Here is a 21591-nt window from a genome sequence, read left to right on the forward strand (position 1 = left end):
AAGAGGCCCATCAGCCTCACCACTCCAGCTTGGGAGGCAGTGGCAGAGGTGGTCAGTACCAATGCTGCACACAAGAGGTTGACCATCCAGTGCAGAACACGGGTGAATGATGTCATCCATGACGCTCGGATAAGGCAACCATCTTAACACTCTAAACCCTCACACTCACAGGGCCATCACACATTCACTGGCATCTCACTCACTGCCAGCTCAAGGGGCATCACCATTCATTCTCTTACATACACACTCACACCTCCACCTGGCCTCGTCTCCTCTGGAGAATGCCTCCTCAGCCCTCACCATCTTGAGGCCACTCCCACATATCAACATGTGCCCCCACTCACATCCTGGGGTGCCCTTCTTACCCAGTACAGCCTGCACCCTGCAGCCTCTTCACTTGCCTGATGCCACTTCTCCTCCGTCCCCGAGCGAGCCCTAGCCCTGCAGCCATGGAAAAGTCACCGTTGGGTTATGACTGGTCTGCTGACATGTTCTGATGATCCAGCATTGGGGGGATGATTCCGGTGAGCAGGGCTTATAATAAGATACTAAAGTATCGAAATTAGGTTCCTGACTTGCGCCGGTGAGAAATGCGGCCCGACATTGACAGGCAGAACGGAAGATCGCAAACTGGCTTTGCGACAGCACAAAACCGATTTTTGGCCTTCTCATCATATTTCCCCTTGTGGCTGAAGCCAACGGGTCTGGAAAATTCCAGCCCATGTTTTTAATAAATTTAAAGAGAAATTTACTGGGTAAATTGTTCAGTAAAACAATAAAACCAAGAAAAATGTAAAATTTGCCACATTTACGGTACTTTACTTGAGAGCGGAGGTAGACTGTGATCAGGAATTAAACTGCAGAAACGAGGTACACCCTCGTGCAAACAACAGCAGACAATGTATACGCGGTGCACACTTTCTACTGCCGGAAAAACGTCATGGACACCTTCCGTTTTTTAACTTCATTTAGACGTTTTTTTATTGCATTTTCTAAAGTTGGCTCCTATTTTTTATTTTTAAAATCGTGGATAAGTGAACATTTGGGCCCACAATGGGTGATCTGTTGTGCAAAGGCTTTTGCACGGAATAGCGGATTCACAAAAGAGGAAGTCACGAATAGCGGGACTTTACTGTAACTGAGATTGTTTCAAACTGTTCATGGTTACACGGGTGTGGAATATCGTTATGGAAGGTTTGCAGACTCTAACAAACAAAAAACAAGAGTGTTACAGGGGAGACTACCCCTGTTTCTTGTAACAAGTGGCCTGGATTTTGCAATGGTAATGATGGTAAGACTGTCAGTTTTCACTAACATTACGCCATTTAATCTGGCAGCAACCCCTGGAGTCTGCACATGGGCAGAACAATGCAGAAATCTGGAAGTTTCTGTCAATGATTTGATGTTTCTCCAGAGGGTGTGTTGTTGAGGGATGCCCAGATTACAATCTATGGAAATCAATTCAGTTGACAAGAACTTCCAATCTTTGTTAGCACTATAAAGACCCTTGACATAGTTACACCTTGTTGAATGAGGTGTAACTGACTTTTTAAATGGCGTATTATCTTCATATTCTCATCTGAAAAATGGCACCTCTACAGCACATAACTCTCTGGCTACGGAATTGAAGCGTTAGTTTAGATCATGTGCTCAAGTATCTGGAGAGGCACTTAAACTCACAACTTTATCCTCAGAGGTGAGAGTGTTCCCACCAAGTCAAGTCTGACACCAGGATGCTGCTTAAACTGTTCAGAAATGACCAGTAAATATGACAGAGGGCAAAGCCCTGATATTCACATGGAGATGGAGGGAAAGACTGAGGAACACAAGACCAGATATGTGGATGTCGTGCTGAACTTGATTGTCACCAGCCTGAGAAGCTAATGTTACATTTATAGTATGCCATATTTTTCCAAAATGAGAAAAAAAATCCATATATTTTTTCAATGATTTATTTCCTTTATTAAGTATGTTGATCTCGATTTTGGTTTCTACCTTAATCCAATCATAATCATTTATTTGGTTCTCTATAATGTTAAATTAAAGGTGAAGGATTTTAAGTGCTTTCAACTCCCTGTTTTGCTGTGTGAATACTTCAATGTGATTGGCTGCTTACTTGCTTGCTGACAGGTCAGAGGTTAGGAATCCTGCAACGAGTAACTCACCTCCTGACTCCCCAAAGCCTGTCCACCATCTACAAGGCACAAGTCAGGAGTGTGATGGAATACTCCCCACTTGCCTGGATGAGTGCAGCTACCGCAACACTCAAGAAGCTTGACACCATCCAGAACAAAGCAGCCCGCTTGATTGGCAACATGTCCACAAACATCCACTCCCTTCACCACCGACACACAGTAGCAGCAGTATGTACTGCAGGAATCCACCAAGGCTCCTTAGACAGTGCTTTCCAAATCCACGATCTCTACTATCTAGCAAGACAAGGGCAGCAGATACATGGGAACACCACCACTTGGAAGTTCCCCTTCAAGTCACTCACTATCCTGACTTGGAAAAATATCACTGTTCCTTCAATGTCACTGGGCCAAAATCCTGGAACTCCCTTCCTAACAGCACTGTACTCCACATGGACTGCAGCAGTTCAAGAAGGCAGCTCACCACCACCTTCTCAATGACAACTAGGGATGGGCAATAAATGCTGGCCTAGCCAGTGATGCCTACATCCCATGAATGAATTAAAAAAAAATCATTGCTGCTGCTTGCCAAAGTGAGACATCCTTTTGACTTGGCACCTGAATGAAACCATTGACAGGAAAATGGGAAACCAAGACTAAGTCACAGAGATCATTGGATCTTTGTGGGTGGCTTTCTGGCCAACAGTAAGTACTTTGCTTTGCCACTGACTGCAAAATCCAGACCATTATTAAAGAGATAATGGATAGGCTGAAGACAAGGAAGACAAACACACTTTCCCTGCTCCGCACCCACTCCAGACAAATGGCACCCTAGTGTACATATAAGGAACTCCTGAAACTGAACGAGCTGTACTTGGTATCTTTCGGTAATCTTTGGAAGTGTGCCTGAGGATTGGGGAATAGGAAACGACCTGCCAATCCAAAAATAAGGGAAAAGAGATAAGTTAGTGAACTGCAAGCTGACATCCACCGTATGGAATATAATCAAGAGCATTCTGAATGAATGAATAATAAAGAACATAAGAGGGAGCCCATCATGACCTTATAAGAGATCGGTCATATCTAAAACATATCAGAGTTGTTTGAGGCAACAATAGACCTTATAAATGAGGGGAAACTCAGTGGATGTCATTTCCTTTTAGATTTTTTTTGACATAGTGTCACATAGGAGATTGGTCCACAGGGTTTGAGGGCAAAACAAAGGGGGATTTTTTATAACATGGATTGAAAATTGGTTGAAGGAACCAGAAGGACATGAATATTTAACAAGATTCAAGCCAGTTGGTGAAGTCAAAACTAAGGCAAAGAGCATTTCCTTGCTGAGAGCATTAATTGACTTTGTTCAGTGTCAAGACTCCTCACCCACCCAGTATCCCAGCTACCTCCTATTTCAATGTGTTCAAATACCCATTACCTGTTTCCCTTAACAACATAATTGGCATTAACAAACTTTAACAATGTAATTGACATTAAAAAACCTTAACAATGTATTCGTTTTGACATGGACAATGGAGTTACATCAACATAGGGGAGAGTTTTCTCCCTGTCAGGCGGGCTGGACGGAGGCGGAGCTGATTGCCGCCGTGATCGGCTGCGCGCCGCCATTTTACGTGGGCGGGCCAATTAAGGCGCATAAAAGAGCGCAGAAATCTCCCTGAGGCAGCTCCATTCGGATGAAAGTTTTTATTAAAGGCGCAAAAAATTATTTAGCCACGTCTGCATGAGCTGGGACATGTTTATCAAATGTCTGAAAAATGTTTATTCACTTAATAAATCCTTCATGAAACCTCATCCCGCCCATGGATGAGGTTTCATGAAAACTGTGAAGGCCGCCTGGGCTCTTCGCCTGCCCCCTACCGCCGACCTTAAGGTTGGATGGGCAGCCCTGACAATTTGTTTAGTTGGTTGATTAATGGCCTTAACAAGCCTTTGACAGTTCAGCAGGTGGGCAGCTGACCCCAGTGCGCGCCCACCGAATGGAAGATCTGAATGACGCGCGGTGACATCGGAACGCACGCCCGATGTCACCGAGCGTCATTTTATGCGTCTGCGTACGGGGCCCCTCCCCCATACACCGAAGAGAAAACCCTGGCCATAGAGTTAGGCAACTCACAGAGTGCCTCAGGAATCAAAGAAATGAACAGAGCTCCTAGCTTAACCTTAGAATGTCCCAAGAGTGGAGATAGATAAATGACAATATATTTGAACAAAATCTCAGGATTTTAAGTCAATCATTAGCTGAGGGAGGGGAAGAAGTCTGTTTAGATTTACCTGTTGCTATGTGATCTTATCATCTTTTCGTTCCCAGATGTTGGTAATTATCACACTTTAAGTTTGTAAAGATCAGAAACTCTTCATGTTTAATTTTGCCACGTTGTCTGGTTCAAAAGAAGAACCAGATTGAACTGGTTCTGTAGGCGTCACTTCAGTCTCTGGTGCAGCTGTGAAAGTGGTCCCTTGGAAGATTCACACATAACGCATTGGTTCCTAGCTAAGTACTTGCTAGCCATTTACAGATAATACAACAATATATAACAGCTATTTCATATTGGGCAGCGGATGTGTAGAATGGACTGCCAATGGAGGAGGATAGGGGTTAAAAATATCAGCAAATTCAAGACAGAATAGGGCAGGTACTTGGCAAAAAATAATGGAAGGCTATGAGAGGTGTTGCGTATCTCCTAGGCTCACGGGACTGGCCTGATGAACTGCTGTGATCTTTTCTGATCTTGTGCATTGCTATGCAGCTGATGGTGTGTTCACAATTCAAAATCTGCACACTGTTATGCTCATTACATTTATTTTCTTCATTGGTCTTTTCTTTTGACTGTGTGAGATAGTGAATGTCTTTCATGGAATGTAGGAGAAAGGGACATCCACAAAACAAGTGTTTCACAAGTGCCCAAGGATTCCTGTCTGTTCGGGCTACTTAGATAAATGCCATGTGGCCCAATTGGCTACATTTTCAAACTTTGCATGGGTCTCAAGCTACGTCAGTTGGTCACACTCTTGCCTATAAGTTAGAAGGCTACAGGTTCAAGTTCCATTCCAGGATTCCAGCACAAATATCAAAGCTGACATTCCATTGCAGTACCAAGGGAGTGCTGCACTATTGGAGGTACAGTTTTTTGGATGAGGCATCACACCAAGGCCTTGTCTGCTCTCTCGGGTGGGTGTAAAAAGATCTCAGGGAACTATTTCAAATTAGCTGCTGCTTTTCCTATATTACACTTCAAAAGTACCGCATGGGTTGTAAAAGGTTTTGAGACATTCGATGGTTGTGAAAAGCACTATATAAATACAAGTCTATTTTTCCATTTTTTTTTGGAAAGTCTTTATGTTCAGACTTGGGATTTGTCTACCAATGAGCAACAGGATGGACAACAACCCTTGTCAAACCTCCAGGCCTAAGAACTTCAAACAGGATGAACAAGTAAGAAGCACAAGTACAAATAGTACTGAGTTGTCTCAGATAGATTACCCAAACTCATTGACCACATATAACCCATGGGCTGTAGTCTGGAAGCCCCTGAGGTACATGAAACAGCTGCTAAAACAAAAACAAGAAAATGGAGAGAGGAATTGAGTAACAATGAACAGGCTCCAAAAAAACATGCTCAAGTCGTGTTCTGATCAAATAGAGGAATATCTTGCTAAATACCCAGATGAGGTTAAGTTTCTAAATGGCATGCAAACCTTTAAAAAATCTTGTCTAATCATTCTTAAAATAGAGTGATTTTTTTGGCAAGATTTTAAACCAGTTTTGTACATAAAAAATATTGTTCTCCTTACAACACAGAATGTTAAGGGGAGTTTAAATATGGGTGTTTAAAATCATGAAGGATATTGTTGGAGTAACTTGGGACAAGCTATTTTCAAAAATAAATTGCAGGGTTAGGGTGAAAGGGCAGGGGAGTGCGGTTAATTGGATCACTCTTTCAAAACTGCTGTCGCAGGCAGAATGGGCTGAATGACCTCCTTCTGTGATGTATCATTTTATAATTCATCCAAGTCTTTGGCTGGGAAGGGAAGGGTGGGGGAACAATATGGTGAGAAAGCCAACAATCGGTTTTATGACATTGTGAAACCAGTTTGCGATTCTCCGCTCCACCTGTCAATGGCATTTCCCACTGCCGCACGTCGGGAACATCCTTTTAATATATTTGCATCTAATTATAAGCCCTGCTTGCCAGAATCACCACACCCCCTGCCAACATCAGATGTACCGCCCACATTGGCGTGACATCAGAACGATGTGCTTTACAACCGCCTTTGAAAGGTGTGCACCTGCCGACCTGAACTTCGAGGGGAGCTCAGAGGTGAGTGTGCAGACCCTCGTGCAGCGCTCGAGAGCACCGCTCGTAGGACATCAAGGAAGAGACTCCGCGTATTCGCGGGGGACACAGGCAAGTCACTTTCTCCCGGCTGATTTTCAGTGCGGTGCCAGAGCAAGGTCTCCAGTGTGGGTGAGGCCTGGGGCTGGGGTGGGGCAGGGGTTGAGGTGGGGGTAGGGAGGCAAGGCAGCACAGGCTGAAGGAAATAGTCAAGCACAGGCTGAAGGGTGAGGGGAGGTGGGGTAAGGGAAGTGGCCACGCCCTTGGAAAACCTTGTCAAAAGCGATTATTCTTCCACAGCTGAGTCCGGTCAGCTGCAGCTCCATTGACAGGCTTGGAGTTGGACCTCTGAAGCTTTTCTGCCCACTCAAGCAATGCAAATCATGTAAGTGCCACCAAATGCTCCAGAACTTTTCAGCCCTTGAGCGCAGACTGCAAATTAATGTGCGTTTTCGGGGGCAGACAAGCAATCGGATGACCGGACAAATTGTACAATCCCCTTGCGAAAGGTGGCCATGGTGGGGTCAGTGGTTAAGGCGCTCACAGCCCCTTGTATTGTCTTTATTAAAGTTTGGATCAGTCTCCCCCATGGTTTAAGCTAAGAGCACAGTCTTGCAGTGTGGATTAGGAGAATGCCTGTGCCTGAGCTAAGAGCACAGCATGCAGTCCAGTGGGCAAAGCTGCTGCCAATTGGTCAAGTGGAGTGGGGTGGAGGTGGGTGGGATTTCATATAGCCAATGAGCGCAATGCACACTGGCCATCCAAGTGGTGGCCAGCATCCTCCAGCATGCGTGAAGGGGCTTCAAGCTTAACCAAGAGAGGTTCTTGGGACACATATGCTAACCCACGCGTCTCTTTCTCTTCGATCCTGCAGGAGGAGAACATCAGGACAATGGAGCTTGGTGATTTAGCAGTATGTCTCATAGCTTACAGAGAGCAGTGAAGAAGAAGAAGAAGAATTGAGAGTGGCAGAGGTGCCTGGCTCAGCAAAGAGAGAAGCACCTCCCTCAAGATGAAGGGGTGGCAGAGGCTGCTGTGCAGGCAGCTGAAGATCCACAGCGAGCCATCACTCGTAGGCACCTCGCTACACCCAGGGTCAATAGACGGCACCTGTCATTCCTGCAGGTGACTGAGAACCAATGTCGCTGAAGACTGCGCATGTCTAGGGAACTGGTTAGTTTCATATGCCACCTGCTGCAGGATTTAGCACCACAGGGACATGGAGGGCATCCGATGCCAATGGCAGGGAAGTGAGCACCGTGCTCAATTTTTATTCCAGTGGCTCCTTCCAGGCCTCCAGGTGACCCATGCTGGATCTTGCAAGTCCCACGCACAAGTGAATCCAGGAGGTCACGTACGCCATCTTTACAAAGACACAGAACTTTGTGCATCTCGCCCAGGATCAGGAAAGCCAGAAAGCAAGAGCGCTGAGATTTGTTCAGATCTCTGGTTTTCCACAGGTGCAGGGTGCCATCGACTGCACTCACGTGGTGCTTTGATCTCCGTGGCAACAAGCAGTCAACTACATCAACCACAAGGGCTTCCGCTCACTGACTGATCAGCTGGTGTGTGACCACCACAAACACATCCTACAGGTCTGTACACAATTCCCAGGGAGCGTCAACAACTCCTACATCCTTAGCAGGTCTCAGATCCCTGACATCTTCCAGGGTCCAGAGAGGCTGCAGGGATGGCTCCTCGGGGACAAGGGCTACCCACGGAGGATGTGGATGATGAGGCCCAGGCGGTGGTCTCAGACTGCAGCACAGCGACGGTATAACGAGGCTCAAGCCGTGACCCAGACTTTGGTGGAGCAAGAGATAGGCGTTTTGAAAATGAGGTTCTGGTGCCTCAGCAGGTCTGATGGAGCACTGCAATACTGTCCTCAGAGGGTGCCGCAGATCATTGTCGCTTGCTGTGCTCTCCACAACCTGGAAGTGCCATGGGGAGAGGAGTTGGCTGAGGAGGAGATAGAGGAGCTGCATGTTTCCTCCGATGAGGAGGTCGAAGGAGATGAGGGTGTTGAGCTTCTCGAAAGCAAGGATGGCGGCAATAAGGCCATCGCACTGGCCAGATGAGGCAGGTGCACTCAGGAGGCCCTCATAGCCACAAGGTTCATGGAGGATGATGGTGATGTGCAGCGGGGACAGTCCTGACATCCTCACCTTGCACCTGTGAACGTTTGACTCCTGTGTGGCTGATGACAGCGCACATACCCTCAGTGCTCAGGCTCATGCCATGGAGACTCAGTGGGGGCCTTAATAGCTGTTGGATTACAGGAGGATGATGACGACATGCAGTGAGGACACTCCATAGCCATAGATCTTCACACAGTCTCTGTGAATATCAGACTCCTGTCTGGCTGAGGGCAGCTCGCTTACTTGTGATCAGGGTTATAGCAGGGTGTATGTCTCTGTGCTGATGGAGGGTGCGGGTGAGCGCTGTGAGGAGTCTTCAGCGAGGATGTCATCAGATTCTTCTTCGGAGGTGTCTTCAGGGCTTGAGTCAAGGACCTGGCTCGTGAGCCCCCTCAGCTGCTTCCCAGATGTGCCTGCAGAAACAAGGAGAGGTAATTACTTCATGGCAGGGACTGCAGGACAGAGGAACTGACTCAGGGCATAGTTGTCTGATAGTTGTTGCACTACTGGACCCTCATTTGGTTGAGCACCGCTGACCTCACCATCAGCTCAGGAATGGTTCAGATCATCGCCGGCCAGCTGGATGGCTCTGTTTTCAAAGTCTGTGAGGACCTTGATGTCGGGCATTTCTTCATTAGTCTGTGGCCTCTCCATTTTGTTGTGTGCCAGCTTCTGCTGCATGGAGACAGATGGAGAGAGTGTAAGCAGGACACCTGCCAGGCCAGATGGGAAGGATGCCTGGCATGTGTAGGTGGTGAGTGGTGCCATGGATGGGATGAGGTTACCGAGAGAGGCGTCGATAAATCTGGGGGCAGCATGTTTCCTCCCTTTGGCAGCCTTGACTTTGCAGCAACTTCTGATGCCTTAGAGAGTGCTCGCTCTGAGCAGGGGTGCCCTTTAAATATGACACCCGGACTACTGAAGGCCTGAGGTGGCAGTGGGGCAGGAAAATCAGAGGCTGCCCTGCCAGTGATCTGGCATGTTTCCCAGGAACGCATTATTAATGAGACAGGATGTGCCAGGAGCGGGATGATAGGGTGCGAAAACCCACCACTGCAGACAGCGGATAAAACATCCCTTTTCCCGCCCACTACTGTACTTTGTGTAAATGTGGGACGATTCCGGCCTTTGTAACAGCACCATTGTCAACGCAAATAAATACCGGGATGAGCCACTAGAGGGCAGGCATTGTTCCTTGTTTCCCTACGGATGGATTTTGCATCCTTTTCCACGTACGTTCAACATTCTAACACTGCTCGGAACTCCCAGCGACAAAGCTCCAATCATGGGCAGTTGTGCTGAGGCTTCATTAACAAAAAGACCCTTATGGAAGATACACGCTAGCTCTTCAAGCTTTGCTTAATCTCATTCAAAGGGCAACAAAATGCTCCATAGAAGCACGATGGTGATCTCAGGGCAAATCCTACACCCTTTAGGAGTTTCAATGCAAGTGCTAGATGGGTTCCTCCAGGGTTCAAATTCAACATTTCAGTGCTTTGCTTGAGGAGAATGAGGTAAGATGATCCAAATTAATGCGGTGTGGATGGCGCACCTATCTATGGAGACGTACGTCCATCTATTTCCACTTTCTTGCCGCTTTCACCTTTTAAAAACTGGAAATGACACCACCCCTGAAGACATCCGTAATCTGTCATGGAATTGGATAAATTCAGATATGATTTCCTCCTTTCCTAAAGTTGCAGATTTCATCTTTGTCGACACCAATAGCTTGTGATGAAGAGATCCAGTTCAGCCTGATCCAGGTTCTAGTGATGATTGAAATGGTACACGACGGATGTGGAGCTAAGGCAGGTAAATGGAGCTGAGGTGCAGAGCAGCCATGATAAAAGTGAATGAAGGAATAGTCCCAAGGGGCTGAATGGCCTGCTCCTGTTTCTATGTTCCACAGTGCCTTTTTAATCAGGAAATGTCCCCCAACCATCTTCCGTTAATTTTTAATGCTGAATATTGTAAAAAAAAAAGAATAAAGGAAATGTGGAGCTACAAATGGATTTTTAAATTTCTACAGTCCCTGACTGAACTAAATAAAATATTCCATTGGAATGCAAGGGCATGACAGCGGTCATCAAACAGTTAACTGAAAAAGTCAGCCTCGGACTTTTCAGAGTATACATTAAAAATACATAATTGTCTGGCAAAATGAGCAAAAATGATCTAGTGTTAAGAAGGTGAGCTGGCCTGTGGGAATTCAAGACAAATGGAGAAGGTGCTGAGGACTGAATGCAGATGGAAAATGTGCACTTTGCAACAACGCTGATCCTATTAAAATTATAATTATGATTTGTTCTGAGAATATACAATATGTTTAAGGTGCGAAGTGCTCAATTATTTATCATATGGTGCCTGTATGTATTTCAATTTCCTAAAATTAGCATATGGGCGTTGCAACCCATCAATCTACCACTGGCCCAGTTGTTTTTAACAAGTGTTCATTATTATCTCTTCTGTACTGCTGATGCTGTCAATCACCCCACAGCTAGCGATGCATAGAACAGAACTGATGCCCACAGGGTGATGGGTATGATTATAACTCTGTTGTTTAGTAGCTGTTTGCAGCTTAAATATATTCGTTGAGACAGGGAATTTCAAACTCAAAAATTATATTGAAAAGACTCTCAAAAAAGTGTGGCATGTAGCTTCTCAACACTGATAAAGGAAGCAGTGATGGAAACAGGCACTGATTAAAGTAACCCTACATGAATAATTTCCACAATATACATTGCCTTGTGCTGTGTATTCAGGAGCAATGCTGTGTCACACCGAACCCATCCTGTTCTGAAAGGATATGGTCCCAACAGAATTAGAATATAATAGGATAACAGTTGCTTAGTTTAGTGAGGAGCCAAATGCTCATAATTTCATCCATTACCCGAAATTCGCGTTGAAAAATCCAACAATTTGCAGAGAAATAATAGCTGTCATTGCCAAGGATCATTTTATTAACGTATATTTTGAACAATAGTTGATACACTTATTATTTTGTGCTCATTTAATATGTTGTTCATGTTGGCGTATGATCCACCTTTTATACCTGTGCCTGTGTGTACACTTGTGCTGTGTGTATGTGTGTGTGTGTACGTGTGTGTGCATATACTAAACATCTTTGTGTCTGTGTGCAGTGTACATTTCTACATACTGTACTTGTGTGTGCAGAGGAACTGAGTCTGTGTGCACGTGCCTATCTGTTTTTGCCTATGCCTGTGTTTAGCATGTATTATATAAGTGTTTGTGGTCTGCTTTGTAATTACACAACAGTGCAAGGTCAGAATGATTTCAAATTATACAGAAAGATATCCATCATCATTGAGATGGCTTAAGATTTGCTGAGTTTTATTGTGGGCTAAATGTTGAATGATCACTCCTGCTGTGCATTCTTGCTTAAATATGGTACATATTTAAGGTAGCCTTCTGTACAGCCCGCTCAAACTCGCTTTCGACTGCTAGCTGCTTCACCACTTGCTCGTTCTCTGATTTGATGCCTTACCATTCTGCAAGGCTTAAGGCTGAAGAGCAGATTAAGGGTGGAGATCAGCCCAATGTTTGGCCCTCCCAATTTTTCTGGTCATTAACATTAGGAAAATTGGGTGGGCCACACATCAGCCATCTGACCTCTAGCGCTGAATGTTTGACATCACCTGCCTGCACCGCACTATTCCACCACGTCCTTCCCCCAGCTACGACATCCCACCCCTCCCCCCGCCCCTCCTCACCGCACCCCACCCCCCACCAACCCCCACCCCCACAATGCCGTTAAGTGAAACTTCAAACCAGCAGCATTAACTCAAAAAAATTCGCTGCAATATGATTGTTCTGCTGAGAGACATTTAGACATAAGACAATGGGTGAATGACTGGGAGAGATTAATTGTTGGGACCAATTAAGTTAAGGAAGTTGGCAAAGAGGAGACTTCGAGGTGACCCAGTCACGATTTCAAGGTTTATGAAGGGAATACACTAAAGTCGTTTCAGGTTAATTGGTCATTATGGTGAGAGGTTCAAATATCTGCGGACACACAAGTTAGAAATTAAAAGGACATTAGTAACAGAAGTAAGTCAACTGGAACATTTTTGTTTATACAAGTAATGATCTTGAAGGGTAGATTACTAGGGAAGACGATTGAAGCTTTCAGGATAAATAGAATGAAGAAGCAACTGATTTCTTATAGCGAGAAATGATTCAAAGCCTATGAAAAGGAAGTTTGTAGGTTAAGTTGTGATTAATGATAAAAGGAGGACTTAGTCTGGGTGAATGGGTAGGTCGGTTGGTCACTCTTTCTCCCTTTTGGTAGCGACCTCACTTCAGAGTCAGAGGATTCTGGGTTTGAGTCCTGCTTTAGTGACTTAAGCACAAAGTCCAGAGTGTTGACACAACTTATACTGTCAGAGGGACTGTGTATTAGATGACAAGTTAAATTGTGGCCATATCTGCCCAATTATGTGGATACATAAGATCCCACGGATTATTTTGAGGAAAATTAGGTGTCCTGATGAACATTTATCTCTTGATCAACATCACAAAAACAAATTGTCTGGCCATTATCGCCTGGGTATTTGTGGGATTTTGCTGTGGGTTAATTATAACTGTGACTTTTTTTTATTAATTCTTGGGCCGTGGGCTTCACTGGCTAGGCCAGCATTTTTATTGCCCATCCCTAATTACCCTTTAGAAGGTGGTGGGGAGCTGCTTTCTTGAACCGCTGCAGTCCATGTGGTGTAGGTACACCCACAGTGCTGTTAGGGAGGGAGGTCCAGGATTTTGATCCAGTGACAGTGAAGGATCGATGATATATTTCCAGGTTGGGATGCTGAGTGGCCGGAGATACAAAGGGCACTGGGTTGTCCTAATGTCTTGAAAAATGCCACATAAATGTAAACATTTCTTTTTCTTTTTCTTTTTCTAAATCCACTATTACTCAGTCCAACTGAGACATTACGGCTATTTCTCTATTACTCAGTCCACCTGAGACAGTCCTGCTATTTCTCTATTACTCAGTCCACCTGAGACAGTCCTGCTATTTCTCTATTACTCAGTCCAACTGAGAAATTACGGCTATTTCTCTATTACTCAGTCCAACTGAGACAGTCCAGCTATTTCTCTATTACTCATTCCAACTGAGAAGGTATGGCTATTTCTCTATTGTCTGGCCATTATCGCCTGGGTATTTGTTGGATCTTGCTGTGGGTTAACCATAACTGTGACAGTCCAGCTATTTCTCTATTACTCAGTCCAACTGAGAAGGTATGGCTATTTCTCTATTGTCTAGCCATTATCGCCTGGGTATTTCTCTATTACTCAGTCCAACTGAGAAATTATGGCTATTTCTCTATTACTCAGTCCAACTGAGAAGGTATGGCTATTTCTCTATTACTCAGTCCAACTGAGAAATTACGGCTATTTCTCTATTACTCAGTCCAACTGAGAAGGTATGGTTATTTCTCTATTACTCAGTTCATCTGACACAGTTAGGATATTTCTAGTTTCCACCAGTTTAGTGCCATTATTAGAACACTTTAATGAGCTGCTCATTCTTAGCGTAATCTTGCCCCACTTGCTGTAAAGAAACCCAATGAACCAGAAGCTGCAGCCCTGCCGCTTTCTGCACCAGCATAAATCGCGTACTTGTTAGGATTCAGATAATCGTGGATTGCCAGTGCCCACTGCACTTCATTTTCTTGAATCTGTCCAGGACACAGTATGAGCATGGTATACTCAAACTGGTCTCAGATTTAGAACTAGCCAAATAGATTTAATTACAAAAATGAAGCAAGTAGGAAATGGATAGAACAAGCTTACATACAATCACAGCAGCATAAAGCCTAATTATTTGAAACTCCTGACGGCATTGAATATTGCACCAGCCTCTGTACCAAGAATGCTCCAGCTCACCAAAGACTATCCTAGTTCCTGTGCTTGTATGATTCAGTCTGTTACTCTTGCCTTGTGTCGTTTATCTAAGATGTCCCTGGTATGGAGTCTAAATCCTAAGTAGACGTAAGCAAAACCTATATTAGTGGCTTAGGGCTTCCTCCTGCCCTCTTATCTCTAAATTTAATGATACCCAGACAAAGTCTTCCTGGCCTCATTAACACATTAAAGTATTTGGAAGCTCAAGATAAATGTCTTTTCCATGAAGATGACATGCTGGAACCTGGTGTCCATATATTCTAAATTTATAGAGCTTTAAATTTGCACAAAAATGACTTTCCCTCAATCTACCTACATGCAGTAAAAATACAATGGAATTTCCCACATTCCTCCTATTTGCCTCCCAAATCCTCTACCACTTACGCTATGTTTTTCCTAAACCCTTTGCTGCTCATTCCACCTTAATCCTAAGGCGAATATCTTGGGACATTCGGTTAGGTTAACCGCACAATACAAATGTAAGATGTTATTGTAGCAGGTTGCATGAGAGAAAATGGTTCCCATTCTTCAGGTGCTGGGCAGGAAGAGACTTGGATTGGATGTTACCCTGGGCTTCAGGACCCCAACGTTATGACCAAATGGGGGTCCCAAGTCCAGACTTGCTGGAGGTACAAGAAGACTTGCTGCAATCTTCCTGGAGGTGACATCCTAATTGGCCACCTCTGCATTAAGGCCAACAGGTCTGCCCAGTCAGAGAGTTGGCAGCTCCACCGGAAGAGGAGGGCGCTGCTGAGGCAAGTTGGACACAGTGAGGGTGCCTCAACACAGAAGCGCCCTCTGAAGAATTGGAATTCAACTGCAAAAACTATGGCCACAGCTGCCCAGCCATCACTGCTGAGGGGGAAGCCCTCCACAGAACGGCCTGCAGCAGTGGCTGTGACCCTCCCAATCCAGCAGATCCATAGGGGACAGCTCTGCAGGTTGAGCCTCTGCCCCCTATGCCCCGGCCTCCCACCAGGAAGCCACCAGCATTCCAGCTCCAGCCTGCACATCTGGAAAATCCTGACGGCATGTCGTCATCGGCTGTTCCTTGATTCAAGGATGACATCTACTCAAGGTCGTGAGTTTCTGCCATGGGTTGAGACTGAACATGCCGATTCTTGACCCACAGAATTTGGGCACGTGGGGCAAGACATCCCATGAGGTAGTGGGATCCAGGGTGCAGGATTTTCTTCCTTTTGTTTTCCTTCTCTGTCAACGCTTTGCCTCATCATTAAGACGTTATGACTCAAAGCGTGATACAGCAAGTTGTTGCCATTTTGAACAATTGGTAACAAGCTTCTCCTAATCATTAATATCAATCCTGCCATGCTTCAAGGAGAGATTTTGAAGCATTTCCCTTGTCCTGTCCTGGGACATTGGCCGTTTGAAAAACCAGGCCTGTCTAGGGGAGACATTTTTTGGCCACCTGGACACAGTGCCCAAGCTATGAAGGTCATTTTGCCTGAATATTTGTGGAGCTGGTTTCAAGAAGATTCAAGAAGGAGGTCCTTGTTGTCAAACATTCATTGCCGTAGCTTGTAGGAGACCGAGCTAGCACAGCTGATCCAGTGTTGCATCTCCTCATCAACAGTGGCCTTTTGAGAAATGTGGGTGTAAAGGTATGGGATATGCTCAATGTTTTCCAGAGTCTCTCCTTCAACATATAATGGGAGGTGGAGTATTTGACTGGCCAGGTGTGGGTTGATATATGAGTATTGTTTTGCAATATTCAAGGACAGGCTGAGCTTCTTGTATGCAGAATTTGAGAGATTGAGAGTGGCTTCCAAACGTGTTACAGAGTGGGCAGCGACACTACAGTCATCCACAAACCGTAGGTCATGTACGTCTATGGTTTAGTTTCGGCACGGGTGTGACTGAGGTTGAAGAGTTTTCCATCTAAGCGTATTTAACACTCACACCAGAGGGTAGTTGATCCTTGACCAGGTGAACAGCCACTCTCAGGTAGATTGTAAATAGTATGGGCGCTATCACACAGCCTCGCTTGGCCCCCATCTGGATTTTGAAGGCACCTGTTTCAGATCTCCCATTCAAGACAGTTGCAGTCATATCATCATGAAGCAATTGCAGGATTGTGATGAAATTTCTTGGACATCCAAAATGATTGGAGCACAATCCACCTGGAAAACCCAGATGGGATGTAAAGATGCCTCAGTTGACACTTTAATTGGCCTAGTTAGCTACTTGCTGCTGGCACCCCTCCAGAAAGCGCCTTCCTGAAAATAGGCCAGCAGCAGACCTGCACGCTGGCTGGTGACATGCCTGTCTCCAAACCCATCTCCATCTCCATGGCAAATCCAGACCCTTGTGTGAAGGACAGTGGACCAGGGTAGATCATAGAATTAACGGGTTGTAAAAATGCTCTGGGGGGTGGTTAGCTCAGTTGGCTAGATTGCTAGTTTGTGGATCAGGTTAATGCCAATAGCACAGGGTTCACTCCCTGTTCCAACTGAAGTAGAATCAGGGCCTGCTCCATAATTAAAAAGGAAATCACAGCACTTTGCTATGGTTTGGCAAATACACCAAGGACCTGCCTCAGAGCAGAGAACTAAAGAAGAAAAGCATTCTGTGGTTTTGCTTGATTACCTCTGGAAATCAGAAGATCAAATGTTATTCTAGGCTCAGTAGTCAGGCTTTCACCTCCGAGTTAGAAAATCATGGGTTCCAGCCCCACTCCAAAGAACAGAATGTAGAATAAGTTTCCATCTTCACCACATGGGTAATAATTTGGCAGCGTAGATTGCCCTTCAACTATAGATCCACCTCCTCTCATTTCATCTCCATTTACATTAAAGGGATGTAAATCAGACAAGCTCTATTACAGAAAGGTGAATTGCTCTATTGGATTATTGCCTGTGCGGTGAAGGCAAACATTAACCCCATAATCTAGGCTGGCGATTCAGTGTAGCACTGCAGGAGAGCCGTCCTGCCAGAAGTGTCATTTTCAGTTGAGGCGTTAAACCAAGATCCTGTCTAATCTTTCAGGTGCGTAGAAAACCATAGTACTAATCAAAGAAGAGCAGGAAATTTCTCCTGATGTGTTGGAAAACATCCATCTCTCAACCAACACCACCAGGAATAGATTATCTGGGCATTTATTTCATTGCTATTTGCGGAACATTGCTAAACTCAAACTGGCTGGTTGTCTGGCTAAATTACTACACTTGAAAAGCAATTAATTGGCTGTGAAAATCTTTGTGATGCAAGAAGTGCTACATAAATTCAAGTTCTTTCTTTCCTCTAAGACAGGCGTGGCAGGTGATAGGACAGATTATGTCGACATGTGGAAGGAGTAAATTGGATTGGCTGAATTTCTTGTCTTGTTTCCATGGTAAATATGCATTAACATTAGTGCACAGAACAGTGCATTCAATTTTGAAGAACTTGTGATCGGCTAATAGAATTACATCATTGAGACTTTTTGGAGGGTGATTCTTATCTAGTAAAATCCAGTATCTTAATTGAAACAAATGCATATTGTAAAATTTCTGTGTACTCTAATCTTCATTTATCTGCTGGTGGTGGGGGAAGGGATTTTGGGTTGCACAGCTTGATGGACAATAATAATTATTGACTCAAAATCAACTCGCTTGTTCCACTAATTTAGATTTTCCCTAATTGTTTAGCTGCATTTTCTGTTGATTTGGCTGATGCACAGGCGTAGTGACTAGAAGAACTGGGCCCATGCTGGGAGCTTTGAAATTGTACCAAGCAATTACATGCGTCCAGCACGTGACTTACACCGTGGGCCAGATTCCTAAGTGCTGATGTTTCAAGGCAAGTGCAAAGCTTTACTCACAAGTCTGGAGGTAGCAGCTCTAAGATTGGGTTCACAACCAGGGTTAAAAATTACCACAAACAAAATTGGACTCAACATGCCTACAAACATGTAACCCCTTAAAACAGCAGAACGAATAAATACCAAATACTGATCAGTGCATTGTTTAAAAGTTACCCTTTGTCTGGTACTGAAGATAATGCTCAGAAGATATTTTGAGTGGCGTACTGAGAATAATTTGATCTCATATCATAACAGAAGCATGGATTGCCCTAACAGCTGAGTTCCCTGTCTATCTCACTGAAAGAGAAGCATCATGAAGTAGGAAGGCTGATTCTTGCTGATTCTTGAGACCACACCTGGAGTATTGTGTACCGTTTTGGTCTCCTTACCTAAGAAAGGATATACTTACCATAGAGGGAGTGCAGTGAAGGTTTACCAGACTGATTCCTGAGATGGCAGGATTGTTGTATGAGGGGAGATTGGGCCGACTAGGCCTGTATTCACTGGAGTTTAGAAGAATGAGAGGGGATCTCATTGAAACATATAAAATTCTGACAGGGGCAGACAGACTGGATCCAGGGAGAGTGTTTCCTCTGGCTGGGGGGTCTAGAACAAGGGGTCACAATCTCAGGATACAGGGTAGGCCATTTAGAACTGAGATGAGGAGCAACACCTTCATTCAGAGGGTGGTGAACCTGTGGAATTCTCTACCAGAGAGGCTGTGGAGGCAAGTCACTGAATATATTTAAGAAGGAAATTGGTAGATTTCTAGATTCTAAAGGCATCAAGGGGTATGGGGAGAAAGTGGGATTATGGCGTTGAGATAGAGCATCAGCCATGATCATATTGAATGGTGAAGCAGGTTTGAAGAGCTGAATGACCTACTCCTGCTCCTAATTTCTATGTTTCTACATTTCTATGATCACATAAGTAGCATGTTGGAAAGCTCAGAACTCATCAAAAGCACTATGGTTTATCAAGGTTCTTAGAATTCCTGGGCGAGAGAGGATAATTAGAAGCAGATGGACATATTGCGTTCAATTCTGGGCACAACCTTTTAGGATGGATGCCAAGACTTGGAGAGGGTGCAGAGGAGATTTACTGGAATGGAACCAAAGGTCCAGGACTACATCGAGAGCCTAGAGAAGTGAGGCTGTTCTCTTTAGAGCAGAGAAAGTTAATGGAGAGATTTAATAGAGGTGTTTAAAAATCTTGCTGTTTTAGGGTAAATGAGGAGAAAACATTTTCAGCGGCAAAAGGACAACAATTCACAGGGTTAAGGCAATTGGCATGAGGAAAAGAGCTGACATGAGGGGTCTGTTTTTACACAGCAAGTTGTTACTATCGAGAATGCACTACCTGAGCAGGCACAATAACTTTCGAAAGTCAATTGGATAAATACTTGAAGGGAAAACGTTGCTGAGCTATGGGGAAAGAGCAACGGTCTGAGACTAATTGGACGGCTCTTTCAAAGAGCCAGCACAGGTACAATGGGCCAAATGGCCTTCTCTGTTGTATCATTCTGTGTTTCTATGATTCTGTGAGCAGCTGCAAGATCAGAAACAAAGCGTAGGAGGTGAAACTAAAAATGACTTAATGCTGCCCATTGTCTTTTCCAATTAGTCAGATTATGAATGTCAGGTGCCATGAATGGGGCATTTACTCTTTTTGCCACCCTGAGCCAGGCTTTCCTGCATTTAGTAAAATTGCAAAAATATAGGCAGTGTAAGCAATGGTACAAGAAGATAACAATTGATGAATTGGTCCTTGGTGCTTGTATATTCAAAGATGGGCCTTTGGATAATTAGTGAAAATCACCCACCAATTCAATAAAACCTTGTTAATGTGCAACTATGATGGTTAGAGTGTAGTGCAGAATGTTGCCAACAGCACAGATTCAATCTCTGCACTGGGGGTAGTAGTTCATGGAGGCCTACCTCCTCGTCTTGCCTCAAGCTTGATGTGGATTGGTGCCCCTCAAGGTATATAACTAACTGTCTCTCTCTCTCTCTAATGGAGAGAGATGCCTATGGTCCTTCGTGGATATGACTAATTAGTATAGAATTACAAGGGCATATATAAGGAAAAAGAATGTATTGAACACCAGATCATAAGTGACAGCAATCAGCTGAAAAGAACATTTTGATGCATGGCATAGAATAATGATTAATTCCTGCAGTTACTCTTTGCAACAAGAGGAGAGGATGGCCCTGGAATATAGAAGCCATAGGAGGCACACCAGCCACAGAGTAAACAACTCCAGGCAGCATGGCTACTAGAAGAGCACAAAAATGGAACAATACACAGGGAGACTCAGGCTTAGTAAAGAGGTTATGTTATGGCTGATGGCAACCACACTCAGTCAGTAGCACTCACCTTTGAGTCAGAAAGTCATGGATACAAGCCCCACTCCTGTGAGTTGAGAAGAAAATCTACCCTCTCAGCCTAATGCAGAATTGAGCGAGTGCTGCACTGTCAGAGGTGCAGTCCTTTAAGTGAAATGTTGAACCAAGCTTCCCTTTGCCCTGTCAAGTGGACTTAGATTTGATAATGTTACCTGAAGAGCAGGGGAGTTATATCCAGTGTCCTGGTCAATACTGATCCACCTATCTATCCCAAAAACAGATTATCAGGTCATGATTGCATTACTGTTTGTGGCAGCTTACATGTACATTGGCCACCATGTTTCAGACACCTTTCTAATGACACTACATTGGCTGTAAGCACTTTGGAACATTGTGAAAGGTGTTATGTAAGTTCATTCACTTGCAGGGACAGTGAACTCTCCATACTGCATGATCATTGATAGAGAAGATCACCACCGCCCTCTGCTCTAATTCTACTGGGTCCTTTTAGGAACACACATGAAGATCACAGAAGTCAGACATTTTGCCCCAGATCTTCTGTTCCCCGGGGTGTCGTACCCCAGAGGTACCCTGGAAGATGCGCCTCAGATGTCCCCTCGCAAGGACCCTCAGGAATTGTCCGGCAAGTTTCCCTTCCATTCGGCAATGCAGCTGCGCCTTGAACCCTCCAAAACCCTGATTTAAAGTTGGAGACTTCGGATGGTTCTGAATTACTCAGCAGAATAGTTACCCAGGTAAAGTTAGAAGGATTAAAGCCATTTTTAACTCCAGGGTGTGATTCCCTGACACCCCACTAGGCCCCACAACTACACTCCCAAATGTCCCATAACCCCCGACTACCCCCCTGACTAACCACCCAACCCCGACTACATC

The sequence above is a fragment of the Carcharodon carcharias genome, chromosome 23 (genome assembly GCF_017639515.1).
Source record: "Carcharodon carcharias isolate sCarCar2 chromosome 23, sCarCar2.pri, whole genome shotgun sequence".
Lineage (NCBI taxonomy): Eukaryota > Metazoa > Chordata > Chondrichthyes > Lamniformes > Lamnidae > Carcharodon > Carcharodon carcharias.